The 18,581-nt window shown below is 44.5% G+C and overlaps 1 protein-coding gene and 1 pseudogene across 10 annotated transcripts in view; one reads left to right on the plus strand and one right to left on the minus strand.

The window, feature by feature from the left end:
* RBMS2 (RNA binding motif single stranded interacting protein 2) overlaps positions 1 to 18,581 on the plus strand; it is a 90,289-nt gene that overhangs the window by 24,157 nt on the left and 47,551 nt on the right. The gene's annotated exons all lie outside the window — the stretch shown is intronic.
* LOC136393258 (large ribosomal subunit protein eL32-like) lies at positions 12,919 to 13,352 on the minus strand (annotated as a pseudogene).

Here is an 18,581-nt window from a genome sequence, read left to right on the forward strand (position 1 = left end):
AGGCGAAACCTACAAGGTTACAATGTTTTCAGCACATTTGTACAATATCTTTGCAAAAGTACACAAGCACACACTGTTTTAAGATAATAAACTGCTTTCCTGCAATATCTGCAGGGCTGATACACAAGGAACGTGTCCTGCCTTGTATTTTTCTTTTTTGTACTAACTTTTTATAACTTACACAAACCTTTTGCAACTTATATAAACCTTTAACTTTTATGTACTTTCTTATTTAGAAATAACTGGCCTTCATAACAACTTGCTTTTCCCTTTTTTTTTTAAAAGTACCTTTATACTTTATATTTTTTATTATTAAAACTATACAATTTCTTTCTAGTCAAAACTTTTGATTTAAAAATTTTTAACCTTTAGTAACAATTAAGTTGACTTTCTTTTTATCCTAGTTTCTCTTTTCCTAAAGCCTGATTAAAAGAGTCCTTAGTTAGTTCCTCTAGGCATTAGCCATGCGTGGACCAGTTAACTTCTGGTTTGTGGCTGAAGCAGGGCATGCTGTCCTTCTCAGGGTCAGCTTACAAGGGTTGGTGGGGTCAGTCTTTACTGTCCACAAAGGTGTCTCTGCTGGGACTGCAAGCTTCAGCTGGCTGCGGTGGACCCAGGCAGGTATGCCTTCTACCTTGGCAATAGTGGGGGTGCTCAAGATCATGGTGTGTGGACCCGTCTACGTGGGAGTCAGTCCTTGGGTGGTGTACTTCTAGAAGTTCCTCCTGGACAGTCTTTGAACAGTTTGCTGAGTAACCTGTAAAACCTTCTTATGTCCTACTTTCTACAGCACAGACGTATCTCTTGATGGGGCCGGGAAGCCTGGCAGGCTTTCAGTTCAATGACCTTTCTTTCTACTCTGAAGCAGGGCCTGCAAGGACTTGAGGAAATTATGATTAGAAATCTCTAGTTCCCCTCTGGTCAATCGAGGTACAAGGGGCATAGGTTGCCCAAGTAAGATTTCATAAGGGGTCTATTTATTGAGATAGGGGGTACATCTGGTTCTAAAAAGGGCGAAAGGGAGGAGCTCAACCTAGTTTTCGCTGGTCTCCCCTCTCAGCTTAATTATAGTTTCCTTCAGAATCCTGTTCATTCTTTCTACCTGTGCTGAACTTTGGGGCCTATAAATGTAATGCAATTTCTAATTAATACCTAACTTCGTGGCTAATTCTTAAGATATCCTGGATATGAATGCAGGTCCATTGTCTGATCCTAGGGCTAGGGGAATGCCATGTCTAGGTATGATTTCCCTTAATAAGACTTTGCAGACTGTGGAAGCAGCCTCTCCTCACATGGGGAATGCTTCCACCTATCCTGAGGTGTCTAATAATACTAGTAGATATTTATAACCTGACTTCCTAGGGGTTATATCTGTGAAATTTATTTCCTACAGTTCTCCCGGAGCTTTCCCCCGATACCTCATAAAGGGGGGTAGCTTCTTATTCTGTGCATTTACTCTGGCACAGATGCTGCACCTCGAGACAATGGAGTGGACAATATCTCTGATGTTGGGCCCTATATAATACTTCCTGATAAGTTGTTCTAGCTTGTTTTGTCCTAGATGGGTACTAGTATGAATACTTCCTACTATTTCTCTTACTATTCCCTGGGGTAAATAGAGCCGGGAGTCTGGAAGCTCTATCTCTCCCTGTTGATTTTTCTTCCCTTTCAACTGCATCCCTTTCTGCTCTTCTTCTGGGGAATATCTAGGATCCGGAGGTAGCGTTGGCTTAGGCAGCAATGGCAGAAGGCTTTCTTGTGGCCTAGTGGCTGCCCCTCTCTGGTGTCCTTTGCAGTGGATGATTGCAACTTTGGTAGGTAGCCAAATGGCGTTTAGGAGGGCAAGAATTTCATTGCGATTTTTAATGTCTTTCCCCCTGCTGTCTGTAAGCCTCTCTCCTTGTATATGGCTCCATGGACATGGGCAGTGGCGAATGCATACCGGCTGTCAGTATAGATGTTGGCAACTTTTCCCTCTGCTATCTGTAAGGCTCAGGTTAGTCCTATTAGCTCTGCCCTTTGTGCAGATGTTCCTGCGGGCAGTGCTTTCTGCCACAGGACCTTATTTTCCATGGCCACTGCTGCCCCTGTATGTCGCTGTCCATCCTTAATAAAACTGCTCCTGTCAGTAAAGAGGGTCAGGTCTGCCTTCCTATATACTTGATCCTTAATTCCGGGCGGGAGCCAGTCACTGTGTCAAGGATTTGTTTGCAACTGTGGACCAAAGTGGAGTCGCTGGGTTCAGGGCAGCAGTTTTGAGGAACTGAACAGATGGAGAGTTCAGCAGCTGAGCCTGATACTGCATTAGCCGCACATTAGATAGCCACCAGTCAGGAGGTGCTCGCAGCACTTGCTCTACGTAGTGCTCCTCAATGACTTTGATGTCCTGCCCTAAAGTTAATTTACCAGCCTCCTTGACTAGTATGGAGGTGGCAGCAAGTGCCCTCAGACATGTTGGCCATCCCGAGGCTACAGGATCAAGTCTCTTGGACAGATAGGCAACAGGCCTCTTCTACAGCCCAAGTTCCTGGCTCAGTACTCCTAAGGCTACCCCTCCTTTTTCTGCTATAAATAGCTGAAAGGGTTTGGCCAGATCTGGCAGGGCCAAAGCCGGGGCAGCCGCCAGGGCCTTTTTCAGCGCTTGGAACGCTTGCTTCTTCTTATCTGTCTATGTGAACTGCTCTTCCTTACCCCTGGTCAGTTCGTGCAGGGGTTTAGCTAGTTCTGCAAAGCCTAATATCCACAGTCGGCAGTATCCTACTGCACCCAGAAATTCTCGTACCTGTCTCTTGTTAGTAGCCTCGGGGATCTGCAAGACCATCTGAATTCACTGGCTGGATAATGTCCTTTGCCCTCCCTGTAAGTTATAACCTAAATAACTTACAGTTTGCGTCACAATCTCGGCCTTCTTGGCGGAGCCTCGATACTCCATTCGCCCGAGATCTTGTAGCAGGTTCAAGGTAGCTTCCTCACACTCTCCTTTATCCTTGGCAGCTATGAGGATGTCATTCACATACTGGAGCAGTACAATTGACGGATGGGAGAAGCAGAAAGCCTGCAGATCTTTGCTGAGGGCTTCATTAAAAATGGTGGGGGAATTCTTAAACCCTTGTGGTAGTCTGGTCCAAGTGAACTGCTCTACCAGTCTATTATTTGGGTCATTCTATTCAAAGGCAAAGATCCCTTGGCTCTGAGGTGCCAGGGGAATACAAAAGAAGGCATCCTTTAAATCCAGGGCAGAATAATAGGTATGAGTTGGAGGCAATGAGCTCAGTAAGGTATACGGGTTGGGCACCGTGGGATGAATAGTCTCTACCTGTGCATTCACCTCCCGCAAGTCCTGGACCGGACGATAGTCTTGGCTCCCCGATTTCTGGACATGAAGCAGTGGGGTGTTCCAGGCTGATTGGCACCTTCGAAGGATGCCTGCCTCCAGCAGGCGTTGCAAGTGCCGGGTGATTCCCTGTTTAGCTCGGGCTGGGACCGGGTACTGCCTGATCTTAACCGGTCTAGCAGTGCTAAGCAGTTGCACCAGGACAGGCGGTTGGTGAGCAGCCAAACCTGGGGGGTTGGTTTCCGCCCAAACCTCAGGTACCCGGGCATGCAGGGCATCTGGAACCCTTTCCTCAGCCTCCTTACCTTCTAGGACGGTGGCAAGTAAGTGTTCTTCAGACAGTAGGACAATTACTTCTATGTTGACCTCTGCCTCAGGATCTAGAAGGGTATATACTCTATAAGCCCCTATGAGTCTCTCTAGAAAGGCTGCTGGGGATTCCTCTCTTCCCTGGATGACTTTACTTACCTTGCTAAAGTTGATTTGACTTTCTAGCTGCTGCCTTGAGCCCCCCCAACAGAGCCCAGCGATACTGGAGGAGCACGTCCCTTCCCCCAGTGGTATTAGGGTCCCAGGTAGGCGGTTGAGACGGGAGAACGTCTTCTATTTCCCTTCGTCCCTCCTAAGTTTCCCTTTCTTCTCCTAATACCGCCTTAGCAGCTTCTCTCATTATTCTGTCCCTTTCTTCAGAAGTGAAGAGGGTTTGTAAAATCTGCTGACAATCGTCCCATGTGGGCTGATGGGTCCAAAAAAATGGTCTCAAGGAGAAATATTAGTCCCTGAGGTTTCTCGGAAAATGGGGGATTCTGATGTTTCTAATTGTATAAATCACTAGTGGAAAAAGGCCCATAGATGAGGCGAGGAGGTGCCCGTGGGCCAGCATCTGGTGCCAGCGGTGCCTCCTGGAGGAGGCAAAATAGCTGCGCCTCCTGGAGGAGGAGGCAAAATGGCTGCCCTCCCGGAGGAGGAGACAAAATGGCTGCCCTCCCGGAGGAGGAGACAAAATGGCTGTATTTACCTACACATCCATATACAGATATTGGTCTGGGTGGGGAGCCCTATAGACCGTGGCTCTGACAGCAAACAAAATTGGAAGGTCAAAAGTGCCCTCTGTGGGCCGTCCTACATTAAATGCAGGCTATTCCAGCTGGCTCAAGGTCAGGAGGAAACCTAGACTTGGCTGCGGACCTCCGTACCCCTGAGCCCTCTTCTGGAAATCAGAAAAATTCTTCAACAGGCACTCGAGCAGGGATTCTGGCACAGACTCCTGTTGTCCCATCCTAGATGAATCAGGAATAATGAGAAAGGGTAGGATACAGGCAACACACACTATTAATACAAGGAACACACTTGTCTCTCTCACACTCAACTCAGTCATTTGAGCTCAGACAAAACGCAGCGCAGCGCAGCGCAAAACGGATTCTAATGTGACCGGTCACTCCAAAGTTAACAAATCCAAATATCCAAATTTCAGAGAGCGGCGTCCCGCTTCTGAAAGCCCTGGGTAGGTTACCAGCGGCGTCCCACCTACTACCTCAGGTTTATATGCTCCGGAGCCCAAAACCAAACCAAATGAGGATCCTCCGTGAATACTTACTCAGCTCGAGCTGTCCTTCCGGTCTCCAACCCAAAACTCCGCCAAGGGAGAATCCCGGACGAGCCCCCAAAATGTAGCATCCACCGGGTACGAGAACAAATGTTGGAGACTTTCAGGAGTTAAGATGTTACTTTATTGGCCAGTTTAACCTGCGCAGGGGCGAACTCCCGAGATGTCCGGAGACACCTTGCCCACAAGGAGCTGCAAATGGGAGCCGCGCCTGGAGCTTACAGCCAGGCCCTTATATATCCTAAGTGAGCAAGCATAGACAGAAGCAGATGTGGCAGTTTAGCTATTGGCTAGGGAGGTCACACGCAGCATAGCAACAGGGGCCGGCATAGCAACAGGGGCCGGTTTTAGCTTAGTGGCGAATTTCAAACCTAAACTTCTGATAAGGGTCTCTGACCTTCTTTGTTCCCAGCCTCACAGGAGCCATATCAGCACTTACTGTTCCTGCAATAGTTACACTCTTTGGCAGCTCCAGTACTCCCTGAATCTAACAAAAGCAGATTGTAAAAAGCCAATATGATCAATTACTATTCTTGTTGTGTTTATGCAAATTGCCAGGCCAAGTTAAAAGTGAACTTAATACTGTAACTAGGATAATCTTAATTTGGCTCTTTAAAAAACTCTAAAAACTAGGTAATTTTAGGAAGAAAAAAAGAGAAACCAAGTCATTCAAATATCTCGAAGCCTTTTCTTTTTATTTTATTTTTTTTATTTTTATTTTTTTTTTCATTTTTCTGAAGCTGGAAACAGGGAGAGACAGTCAGACAGACTCCCGCATGCGCCCGACAGGGATCCACCCGGCACGCCCACCATGGGGCGACGCTCTGCCCACCAGGGGGCGATGCTCTGCCCATCCTGGGCGTCGCCATGTTGCGACCAGAGCCACTCTAGCGCCTGAGGCAGAGGCCACAGAGCCATCCCCAGCGCCCGGGCCATCTTTGCTCCAATGGAGCCTTGGCTGCGGGAGGGGAAGAGAGAGACAGAGAGGAAAGCGCGGCGGAGGGGTGGAGAAGCAAATGGGCGCTTCTCCTGTGTGCCCTGGCCGGGAATCGAACCTGGGTCCTCCGCACGCTAGGCCGACGCTCTACCGCTGAGCCAACCGGCCAGGGCTCGAAGCCTTTTCTTAGAGATCTGGGAACTATTGTAATTCTGAGAACAATAGGAAAATTAACAACTCTCCAGACTCTATGCAGGCTGTAAAAATAGGAAGGGTCATACCACAGCCTTGATGTAAAAAAAGGAAAAAAAAAAAGGCGGTGATGCAGTGGATAGAACATTGGACTGGGACACAGAGGACTCAGGTTCAAAACCCTGAGGTCTCTGGCTTGAGCGCAGGCTCATCCGGCTTGAGCACTGGCTCACCAGCTTGAGTGCAAGGTCACTGGCTTGAGTGTGGGATCATAGACACAACCCCATGGTTGCTAGCTTGAGCCCAAAGGTCATTGGCTGGAAGCCCAAGGTGGCTGGCTTGAGCAAGGGGTCACTCACTCTGCTGGAGCCCCCCTCCCCTCAAGGCACATGTGAGAAAGCAATCAATGAACAACTAAGGTTTCACAACAAAGAATTGATGCTTCTCATCTCTCTCCCTTCCTGCCTGTCCCTATCTGCCCCTCTCTCTGTCTCTCTCTATATATCTCTCTCACTAAATAAAAAAAAAAAAGGACATTAAAAATCCAAGCAGCTCAATCACTCCCTCCCTTCTGTTAGGCCTTCTCTTCAGTGATCCTAGAAGGCTGCCAGGGACAACTAGAGTCTTGCGTTCTCTGCAATTATCAATAATACTGTAAAATATAAAACTATTTCAAATGTTTTTTTTAATCAGGTGATCTAGGAATACATCTGATATAACTATGTAGTTTAATTTAATTAATGTGTTTTAAAGTTCTTAAAGAAAAAATGTTTGTTTTGCTTGGGTTTACATTACATATTATATCTTTTTTATTTCTATTATATCTTTTGAAAATATAAGTTTATCTGCCAATGAAAGAACTGTTTCTAAAGGTCATGAATTATATTCATAAAATTATCGATCTAAAATTGTTAATTACTGACTTAGTTGTCACTAAAAGTTAAGGTTTGTAGAAATTGAGAATTTTAATTGAAGAGAAATTGTGTAGTTTTAATAATAAAAGGTATAAGGTCTAATAGAGGTACTTTTGAAATAAAAAAAGAAAGTAATTAAGTTTTGAAAGCTAGTTATTTCTGAATAGATAAGAAAGTTTATGAAAGTTGTAGAAAGTTTGTGTAAGTTGCAGGTTTGTGTAAGTTGCAGAAAGTTTGTGCAGGTTGTAGAAGGTTTGTGCAAAGGAAAAAAAAGAAGGAACTGAGAAAGTAGACAAAAGAGTGCAAGGAAGGATATTAGAAGAAGGATTTTCCTAAAAATAAAATAAAAAGGAACATTAAGACATTCTTAGGGGCCTCAGAAGCTTAAGAAATTCACCCAAACTTACAGGTATTACAGAAGAAGCCAATGGCTTTCTTAAGCCCCAAGTACACAAATAAGAAAAGGGAACTCAGGAGAAGAGACTCACCCACAAGAACAATTGTCTAAGGCTCTTTTTACTCTTAATTTTTTGAACATTTCTTCATCTGGACTTACTGCAGCCGAGAGGCCGCACCTGCTGAGCAATGGCCTAAGGCTCTTGTGTTGTACGGGATATATTAGCTGGCCCTGAGTGGCAGAGTCCAGTCAAATTACTAGCCTGGGGGCGAGGGTATGTTGCAATTTTGTCATCAGCAGGTCCTCTTTGGATGGATACTAGTGAGAAACCTAAAGTCCTATCATGAATTGGCATCAGCCCCTAGAAAGCAACCCGGTTCCAAAGATCCAGAAGCTGATAGTAAATTCACCTTTGGAAATGAACCCCCAAAAGGGAAGGACACCTAACTCACTGCCAAGCCCTCGGGAAGCATCTGACATCACCTGGAACACTTAAAACATTTAACCAGGTGTGCTGAAGAAGTTTTGCAAAATACAGGCATGTCTGTGACCCCTGTAAACCTGTTTCTCTCTCTGCTTGCCCTTGACCTTCCACTGCAACCACTGCCACCTGTTAACAAGCCAGTCATCACTGAGCACCTAACCATCTTACTCTCTGTTCATCTTTACTGAAACAAAAATGAAGGATATGTGGGGATATGCTATAAAAACATGCAGAGACCGCCCTGGCCGGTTGGCTCAGCGGTAGAGCGTCGGCCTGGCATGCGGGGGACCCAGACACATAGGAAGCCAGGGCACATAGAAGCGCCCATTTGCTCCTCCACCCCCACCCCCTCCTTCCTCTCTGTCTCTCTCTTCCCCTCCCGCAGCCAAGGCTCCATTGGAGCAAGGATGGCCCGGGCGCTGGGGATGGCTTCTTGGCCTCTGCCCCAGGTGCTAGAGTGGCTCTGGTCGCCGCAGAGCGAAGCCCCAGAGGGGCAGAGCATCGCCCCCTGGTGGGCAGAGCTTCGCCCCTGGTGGGCATGCTGGGTGGATCCTGGTTGGGCACATGCGGGAGTCTGTCTGACTGTCTCTCCCCGTTTCCAGCTTCAGAAAAATACAAAAAAAAACAAAAAACATGCAGAGTTTGGATAACAATTAGAGACAGTGAGGTGCCCTGGGTGGATCCTGGTCGGGCACATGCGGGAGTCTGTCTGACTGTCTCTCCCCGTTTCCAGCTTCAGAAAAATACAAAAACGAAACAAAACCATGCAGAGTTTGGATAACAATTAGAGACAGTGAGGTGCCCTAGAGTGCCCTGGATGACAGTCCAGGCCTCTCTGACCTGTACTGGAAACAGTGCGTGCTGGAAACAGCAAAGCAGCAAGATAAGATTCAGCAACAAGAAATGTTTAGAATCTTGGAACAGAGATTAGGAGTCAGCATGTTTCTTGTCCTTCCTTCACCTCCTGAGAACTTCTTTCTGCTTCCTTGAGTTACTTGGACTGGCTAATAAATACCTGAGTGAGGCTGGGGACAGAGCTTTGATCTGCTGTCCCGGACTGTTGCCTCCCCTTGGCCCCTCGGTGCATTTCATCTAGTAGGTTTTTTTTGTTTTTTTGTTTTTTTGCTTTTTTTTTCATTTCTCCAAAGCTGGAAACGGGGATAGACAGTCAGACAGACTCCCGCATGCGCCCGCCCGGGATCCACCCGGCATGCCCACCAGGGGGCAATGCTCCGCCCCTCTGGGGCGTTGCTCTGTTGCATCCAGAGCCATTCCAGCAGCTGAGGCAGAGGCCACAGAGCCATCCTCAGTGCCCAGGCCATCTTTGCTCCAATGGAGCCTCGCTGCGGGAGGGGAAGAGAGAGACAGAGAGGAAAGAGAGGGGGAGGGGTGGAGAAGCAGATGGGCACCCCTCCTGTGTGCCCCGGCATGCCCCGGCCAGGAATCGAACCCGGGACTCCTGCATGCCAGGTGGACGCTCTACCACTGAGCCAACTGGCCAGGGCCTCATCTAGTAGTTTTTTGTCGCCACAATAAGTTATGCCCTGTGTGAGGAATGGGAACCAAACGACAGGTTTGCTACTCTGAGTAGTCATTGTCTCAGCAACACTTCTAGGTATGGTGCACCAAAAACAAAAGAAACAAAAAAAAATTACTGAAGAGACAGAGAGAGAGCAACCACTTTTATATAACTTTTATAGTATATCGTTATGATTATTCTATTTAAGGCCCTGGCTGGTTGGCTCAGCAGTAGAGTGTCGGCTCAGCATGTGAATGTCCCAGGTTCAATTCCCGCTCAGGGCACACAGGAGAAGTGACCATCCACTCCTCCATCCTGCCCTCTCTCCCTTCTCTCTCTCTCTTTCTTTCCCTCCTGCAGCCATAGCTTATTTGAGCAAGTTGGCCCTGGGCACTGAGGATAGCACCATGGCTTTGCCTCAGGTGCTAAAATAGCTCAGTTGCTGAACAACGGAGCAACAGCCCCAGATGGGCAGAGCATTGCCATATAAGGGGCTTGCTGGGTGGATCCTGGTCAGGGCACATGAGGGAGTCTGTCTCTCTGCCTCCTCACTTCTCATTTAAGAAAAATTATATTAAAAAAGTTATTCTATTCTATTGGTTATTGTTCATTTCTTATTGTGCCTAAATAATAAATTAAACTTTATTATAGGTATGTATGTATGTATGTATGTATAGGAAAAAGCATAGTATATATAGGATTTTGGTACTATCAGGTATCCATTAGGCATCTTGGAACATATCTCCTGCAGACAATGGGGACTACTATATCTTATATTTTTAATCTTTTACTTTCTGGGGTATTTACTTTTTCTTCTGTTTATCTCTTAGTCCTTCAATGGGTTTTTTTTATATCTGCTATCATATTTTTAATTTCCAAGAACTTTTTTTTTCTCTGTAAATTCCTTTTTTGTTGAATTTTGCTTTGCTCCATAGATGAAATATTTTTGTTTTACTTTCTTGAGACTTTTAATTATTTTCTCCTATCTTGTCTCTTTTTCTTCGAGTTTCTTTTTTTTAGTGGGTTCTGTTTCTGTTCATCAATAACTTCAAAGGTTTCCCTTAAATGCCTCATACTTTTTGGCTGTTTGTTTAAGTGAAAGGTGTAGCATCCACCGGGTACGAGAACAAACGTCGGAGACTTCAGGAGTTAAGATGTTACTTTATTGGCCAGTTTAACCTGCGCAGGGGCGAACTCCCAAGATGTTCAGAGACACCGTGCTCACAAGGAGCTGCAAATGGAAGCCGCGCCTGGCGCTTACAGCCAGGTCCTTATATATCCTAAGTGAGCAAGATGTGGCAGTTTAGCTATTGGCTAGGGAGGTCACACACAGCATAGCAACAGGGGCCGGTATAGCAACAGGGGCCGGTTTTAGCTTAGTGGCAAATTTCAAACATAAACTTCTGATAAGGGTCTCTGACCTTCTTTGTTCTCAGCCTCACAGGGGCCATATCAGCACTCCCTGTTCCTTCAATAGTTACACTCTTGGCAGCCCCAGCATATCAGTACTCCCTGAATCTAACAAAAGGCATTGAAAAAACAGGTGGGGCCCTGGCCGGTTGGCTCAGTGGTAGAGCGTCAGCCTGGTCTGCAGTAGTCCCAGGTTTGATTCCCGGCCAGGGCACACAGGAGAAGCGCCCATCTGCTTCTCCACCCCTCCCCCGCTCCTTCCTCTCTGTCTCTCTCTTCCCCTCCGGCAGCCAAGGCTCCATTGGAGCAAAGTTGGCCTGAGCGCTGAGGATGGCTCTATGGCCTCTGCCTCAGGCGCTAGAGTGGCTCTGGTTGCAACAGAGCGACGCCCCAGATGGGCAGGGCATCGCCCCCTGGTGGGCGTGTTGGGTGGATCCTGGTCAGGCGCATGCGGGAGTCTGACTGCCTCCCTGTTTCCAACTTCAGAAAAAGAAAAAACAAGTGGAAGCCCTGTTGGAATGGGCAAACCTTACCAAATGGTGGACTTCACTATAGGTGATCACACTGTTCCATAGGCAGAGACCTGTCATGACTTATAGAGCTTTTCTATTGGGCTGGTTAGTTTCCCCAGAGGGAAATCCTCAGGCGGTGTTTAATCCCTATGTTTTCAGTTTAGTACTTGTCCCACGCAGCTGTGCTCAGTGGCTGTAAATCCAGAGTCCCTCTGGCTCAGCCCCCTCAAAGAAAAAACTAGTTTTCTTTTGGAGTGGAGGTGGAAAAGGGGCAGTGGTAGCCTGATTGTGCAGCTAACACCTCTGTCTTTTTAGGCATCTGGTGCCTTTAATTTCTGAGCCTTTCTGGAGAATCACCTTTCTCTTTATTTTCTTCCTATTAGGTTTTTAGCTTTCTTCTCCTGCCCCTCTTCTAAGTTATATATCATTTATCCATCTGGTATCCAGCTTCTAAAATGTTGGGATCTGCTATCTGTTTTCTTTGTCTTTGGAGGTTTATGGTGGTTTTTTTTTTATGCCTTTTGTAATAATTTTAGTGGGATTTGGGAGACTTTAGAGATAATTACATGTATTCAATACAAAATCTCCTATTTACTCTTCATCCCTTTTCAATCTGACTTCTGCCCCCACCATCCCACTAAAACAGGTCATCATAATCATCAGGTACTTTACCCCCAGCTTTATTTAGATATTATTGACATATAACGTTGTGTAAGTTTAAGATGTTACAATGTAATGATTTGATACAGGTACATATTGTGAAATGTTTACCACACTAGGGTTAGTTAGGTTATTCTTCACCTCACATAATTACCTTTTGTTGTTGTTGTTGTTATGGTGAGCACATTAAAGTTCTATTGTCCTAGCAAATTTCAAGTATACAATACAATATCGTTAACTGTAATCACCATGCTGTACATTAGATCCCTGGAACTTATTCACCTTATAACTGGAAGTTTGTACTGTTTTACCAATATTTCTCCATTTCCCTCACCCCTCAGCCCTTGGCAACCACCACTCTAATCTCTGAATCTGATGATTTTAGATTCCCCGTATAAGTGAGAGCATACAGTATTTGTCTTTCTCTGTCTGACTTAGTAATGCCATCCATGTTGCTGCAAATGTCAGGATTTACTTCTTTTTTTATATCTGAATAATATTCCATTGTTATATTTGAATTATATTCCACCACATTTTCTTTATTTACTTATCCATTGATGGACATTTAGGTTGTTTCCATGTTTTGGCTATTGTAAGTAATACTGCAATGACCATGGGGATGCCAATACCTCAGTAAGATAGTGATCTCATCTCCTTAAATACCCAGAAGTGGGACTGCTGAAACTAATAAAGTTCTCTTTTTAATTTTTTGAGGAAACTCCTTATTGTTTTTATTTATTTATTTTGTGTTTGTGTTTGTGGGTGTGTAGGTTCACACTGTTTTTAATAATAATTGTGCCCACCACATTCCCACCAGCAGTGCACCAGAGTTCCCTCTTCACATCCTTACCAGTGTTTATTTCTTGTTTTTTATTGTATTTATTTATTTATTTTGCCAGATGGTAGAATTTTATGGTTTTTATTAACACAAATACAATGTGCACACAATCTATCTATTCATTTTCTTCGCTGCACAGCCTGGCATTGGGATTGGTGACTCTGGTGGCCAGCTGTGCTGCTCTTTGCACAATGGCTTTGCAGATGGTTCTTTGAGGAGACATGAGCAATCTCAGCACAGTAATATTTGTTGCACATCAGCAGCACTTCAAGCTCCTTGACGTTGTGAACCAGGAACTTTCGAAAGCCACTGGGCAACATGTGCTTCGTTTTCTTGTTGTTCCCGTAACCAACGCATCAATATCTGGCTCTTGAATCTTCTGTCAACCCTGTTGTCCATGCCTCTGGGTTTCTGCCAGTTCTGCTTAATGTTGACATATTGGTCTGATTGGTGGCAGATGAACTTCTTGGTCTCCTTTTTGACAATCTTGGGTTTCACGAGAGGTCTGAAGGTAACCATGGTACCAAGTAGGAAATGGATGCCACCTCTGTAGGCAATGCCAAGGAAGAAAGCATTTTTTTTTTCTAGAGAGGGAGAAGAGAGACAGGAAGGGAAGGAGATGAGAAGCATTGACTGGTAGTTGTGGCACTTTTGTGGTTCACATTGATTGCTTCTCATATGTGTCTTAACCAGGACACTCCAGCCAAGCCAGTGACCCTTTGCTCAAGCCAGCGACCTTGCGCTCAAGTCAGCGGCCATGGGGTCACGTCTATGATCTCATGCTCAAGCCGGTGACCCTTGGCTCAAGCTGGTGAGCCCTCACTCAAGCCAGTGACCTCAGGGTTTCAAACCTGGGTCCTCTGTGTCCCAGGTCAAAAGTTTATTCACTGCACCACCACCAGTCAGGCAAGTGAACATTTAAAAAAAAAAAATAACAGCCATTCTAAGAGGTGTGAGGTGATATTTCATCGTGGTTTTTATTTACATTCTGCAATGATTCGTATTAGGCACTTTTTTTATATAACTTTTGGCCATTATTATGTCTTCTTTAGGAAAATGTTGCCTGACCTGTGGTGGTACAGTGGATAAAGCATTGACCTGGAATGCTGAGGTTGCTCGTTTGAGGGCCTGGGCTTGCCTGGTCAAGGCACATACAAGAAACAACTACTATGAGTTGATGCTTCCCCCTCCTCCCTACCCCACTTTCTCTCTGTCTCTATCCTCTCTCTAAAAATTAAAGTCCTCTGCCTATTTATTAATTGGATTCTTTCCTTTTTTGCTATTGAGTTTTATGAGTTCTTTATAGATTTTTTTATATTAACCCCCTCATCAGATATATAATTTTCACATATTCTCTTCCTTTCTGTAGGTTGCTTTTTCATTATTTTGATTGGTTTTTAAATTTTTTCTGTGCAGAAGCCTCTGCACAGTTTGAAGTAGTCCCACTTGTTGGCTTTTGCTTTTGTTGTTTGTGCTTTTAGTGTCATATTCAAAAAAATATTGCCCAGATTAATGTCAGGGATCTTTTTCACTGTCTTCTTATAGGAAGTTTATGGTTTCAGGTCTTACATTTATGTTAATTTTTGTGATTTGTGTAAGATAGGGGTCCAATTTCACTCTTTTGCATGTAGATATCCAGTTTTCCTAACCTTATTTATTTATTTAAAGCTTTTTAGTTATTAGATTTATTGATATTTTTTAGAGAGAGGATAGAGAGAAAGAAAGGTAGGGAAGGAGCGGGAAGCATCAACTTGGCTTCTCATATGTGCCTTGACCAGGCGAGCCAGGGAACCTCAGCATTTGAGCCGGCAACCTCAGCATTCCAGGCAAACACTTTATCTACTGTGCCACCACAGCTAAGGCCCTAACATCATTTATTGATGAGACTATTTTTTCCCCAGAGTGTTCTTGGCTCCCTTGTCAAATATTAGTTCACCATGTATGTGTGAGTTTATTTTTGGTTTCTTGATTTTATTAAATTAGTATGTATGTCTGTTTTTATTCCTGTACTGTGCTGTTTTAATTACTATGGCTTTGTACTATAGTTTGAAATCAGAAGTGTGATGCCTCCAGCTTTCTCCTCCTCCTCTTCCTCCTCCTCCTCCTCCTCCTCCTCCTCCTCTTCCTCCTCCTCCTCCTTCTTCTTTTTCAGTGAGAGAGACAGAGACAGACAAGAAGGGAGAGAGATGAGAAGCATCAGCTCATAATAGTGACACTCTTAGTTGTTCATTGTTTCTCATATGTGCATTGACCAGGGAGCTCCAGCCCAGCCAGTGACCCCTTGCTTAAGCCAGTGACCTTAGGCTCAAGCCAGTGACCACAGAGTCATGTCTATAAGATCATGCTCAAGTGGTTGAGCCTGCACTCAAGCCAGATGAGCTTGTGTGCACAAGCTGACAATGTCAGGGTTTTGAACTTGGGTCCTCAGCGTCCCAGGTCGATGCTCTATCCTAGGGGTTGTGATCCTATGGCTCGTGAGCCAGATGTGGCTCTTTTGTTGATGGCTGCATCTGGCTCACAGACAGATCTTTAATAAAAAAAATTAATAACGTTAAAAATATAAAACAATCTCGTGTATTACAATCCATTCATTTCTTACCGCTCATGTTCATGGTTGCGGGTGGCTAGAGCCAATCACAGCTGTACTCCAGAACAACACCAAATTTTTATTGGATAATGCATAACATACACAGGTTGTTGTGAGGTCAGGAAGTAAACTTCCCTCCTTTTAATCAAGTAGTCAGCTAGCTAATTGCAGAAACCCTTTTGACGAAGAAGATGGCTAAAAGAAAAAAAGATGAAGAATATCGTACTTTTCAGCAGGAATGGACAGAGGACAGTGTGTCTAATATGCAATGATAAAATTGCATCGATGAAACGGTCAAATATAAAGCGGCACTTCGACACACACCATACTACATTTGCATCGAAATATCCAGCTGGGGACAGCAGGAAGGAAGCATGTCAAGAGCTACTGTGCAGAGTGCAAGCTAGTCAGCAGCAACTCCGTGTTTGGACCCAACAAGGTGACTGGAATTCGGCTAGCTTTGCTGGTGCTTTAGCTATTGTGAGAAACAGATAGCCATTCACAGATGGGGAGTATGCCAAAACATTCATGCTTGATGTTGCCAATGAGCTTTTTGACAACTTTTCGGATAAAGACAAGATAATCAAGTGAATAAAAGACATGCCTCTGTTGGCAAGAACTGTTAACGATCGTACCATCATGATGGCAAATCAAATCGAGGCAACACAAGTGAAGGACATAAATGCAGCACCATTCTTTTCTCTCGCTTTGGAAGTGTCAACAGACGTAAGCCATTTATCCCAGTTCAGTGTTGTGTGCTGATTGAAAGGTATGCTGTCAGTGACACACTATGTGAGGAAAGTCTTGCTGTTTTGCCTATGAAAGAGACAACAAGAGGGGAGGATTTATTCAAGTCTTTCACTGAGTTTGCTAAAGAAAAAAATCTACTGATGGATAAAATTTCAATGTGTACTGATGGTGCTCCGTGCATGGTGGAGAAAAACAGAGGATTCGTAGCGCTTCTTTGTGAACATGAAAAGAGACCCATCCTAAGTTTTCACTGCATCCTACAGGAGGCGCTTTGTGCTCAGATGTGTGGCAAGCAGTTTGGTGAGGTGATGTCGCTGGTTATTCGGGTGGTCAACTTTATTGTTGCCCGAGCTTTAAATGATCGCCAGTTTAAAACACTGCTGGATGAAGTTGGGAATAATTATCCTGGTCTGCTTCTGCACAGCAATGTGCATTGGTTGTCAAGAGGGAAGGTGCTCAGCCGTTTCGCGGCTTGTCTGAGCGAAATCCGAACTTTACTTGAAATGAAAAACGTCGAGCATCCTGAGTTAGCTAATGACTAACTAGTTAGTTAGTGGCTCCTGAAGTTCTACTATCTTGTGGACATGACTGAACATCTGAACCAGCTCAATGTGAAAATACAAGGCGTTGGAAATACAGTCTTATCTCTTCAACAAGCAGTGTTTGCATTTGAAAACAAGCTGGAACTCTTCATCGCTGACATTGAAACAGGTCATTTACTACACTTTGAAAAACTGGGAGAGTTTAAAGATGCATGCACAGCAAGTGACCCTGCTCAACATCTTGATCTCCAGCAGCTAGCGGGCTTCCCATCTAATCTCTTGCAGTCATTCAGAGCACACTTTGGAGAATTTCGTGAGTGCGCTCGTCTTTTTAAGTTCATAACCCATCCACACAAGTGAGCAGTGAACAGCACTGAGCTGCGTTACATCCCCGGTGTCTCCGTCAGAGATTTTGAGCTACAAGCTGTTGACCTGAAGGCCTCAGACATGTGGGTGAATAAGTTCAAGTCACAGAATGAAGATTTTGAAAGACTTGCATTACAGCAAGCAGAGTTGGCAAGCAAACACAAGTGGGGAGAAATGAAAAAACTTCAACCAGCAGACCAGCTGATTGTCAAAACTTGGACCGCGCTTCCCGTCACATACCACACACTGCAGCGTGTGAGTATTGCTGTACTGACAATGTTTGGCTCTATGTATGCATGTGAGCAGTCTTTCTCACATCTAAAGAACGTTAAGACCAACCTACAATCACGTTTAACGGATGGAAGTCTCAATGCCTGCATGAAGCTTAACCTCACCATGTATCAACCAGACTACAAAGCCATCAGCAAAACCATGCAGCACCAGAAGTCGCATTAATAATAAGAAGTACTTTATTCATCATTGGTTAGCAACAGCATAACAACGTTATTAAAAAGAATTCTGAGACTTACTGTACTTTAAAAGTGTTGGTCTTACATAAAATGCACACATTTACTTGTATTTAGTGTTAAATATATTGTATGGCTCTCACGGAATTACACTTTAAAATATGTGGCGTTCATGGCTCTCTCAGCCAAAAAGGTTCCCGACCCCTGCTCTATCCACTACACTAGCACCTGGTCAGGCTCCAGGGGAGATAGACCAACTCCCTCATGTGCCCTGACTGGGATCCACCTAGCTACTCCTGTCAGAGGCTGATGCTTGAATCAACTGAGTTATCCTTAGTTCCTGGGGTTGAGTTCCTGGGCCAGTGCTCAAACCAATCAAGCCACTGGCTGTGAGAGGGGAAGAGAGACAAAAGGGGGGAGGGAAGGGAAGAGAAGCAGATGGTCACTTCTCATGCATGCTCTGACCGGGGATCGGGGATGGAATCTAGGAAGTCTGCATGCTGAGCCGTTGCTCTATCCACTAAACCAACCAGCCAAGGCCTCCAGCTTTGTTTTTTCTCAAGATTTCTTTGGCTATTTGGGGTCAACACTATAAATTTTAGTGTTATTTTCAATTTTTATGAAAATTGCCATTGGAATTTTCAAAGCTATTGCATTGAATCTATAGATGGCTTTGGGTAGTATGGACATTTTATAAATATTAACTCTTTTGATCCATGAACGTGAGATATCTTTCCATTTATTTGTGTCTCCTATTTTTTTTTCATCAGTGTTTTGTAGTTTTCAATGTACTGATCTTTCATCTCATTGTTTAATTTATTCATTGGTATTTTATTATTTTTTGATGCTATTGTAAATGGATTGTTTTTTACTCCTTTTTCAGGTAGTGTATAGAAATGCAATTGATTTTATTGTTAGTGTATAGAAATGCAACAAATTGTTGTGCATTGATTTTGTATCCTGAAACTTCACTGAATTATCCATTAGGTCTCACACTTGTGTGTGTGTGTAATCTTTAGGATTTTCTATATACAAAATTATGTCATCAACAAACATAATTTTACTT

The sequence above is a fragment of the Saccopteryx leptura genome, chromosome 2 (genome assembly GCF_036850995.1).
Source record: "Saccopteryx leptura isolate mSacLep1 chromosome 2, mSacLep1_pri_phased_curated, whole genome shotgun sequence".
Taxonomy (NCBI): Eukaryota; Metazoa; Chordata; class Mammalia; order Chiroptera; family Emballonuridae; genus Saccopteryx; species Saccopteryx leptura.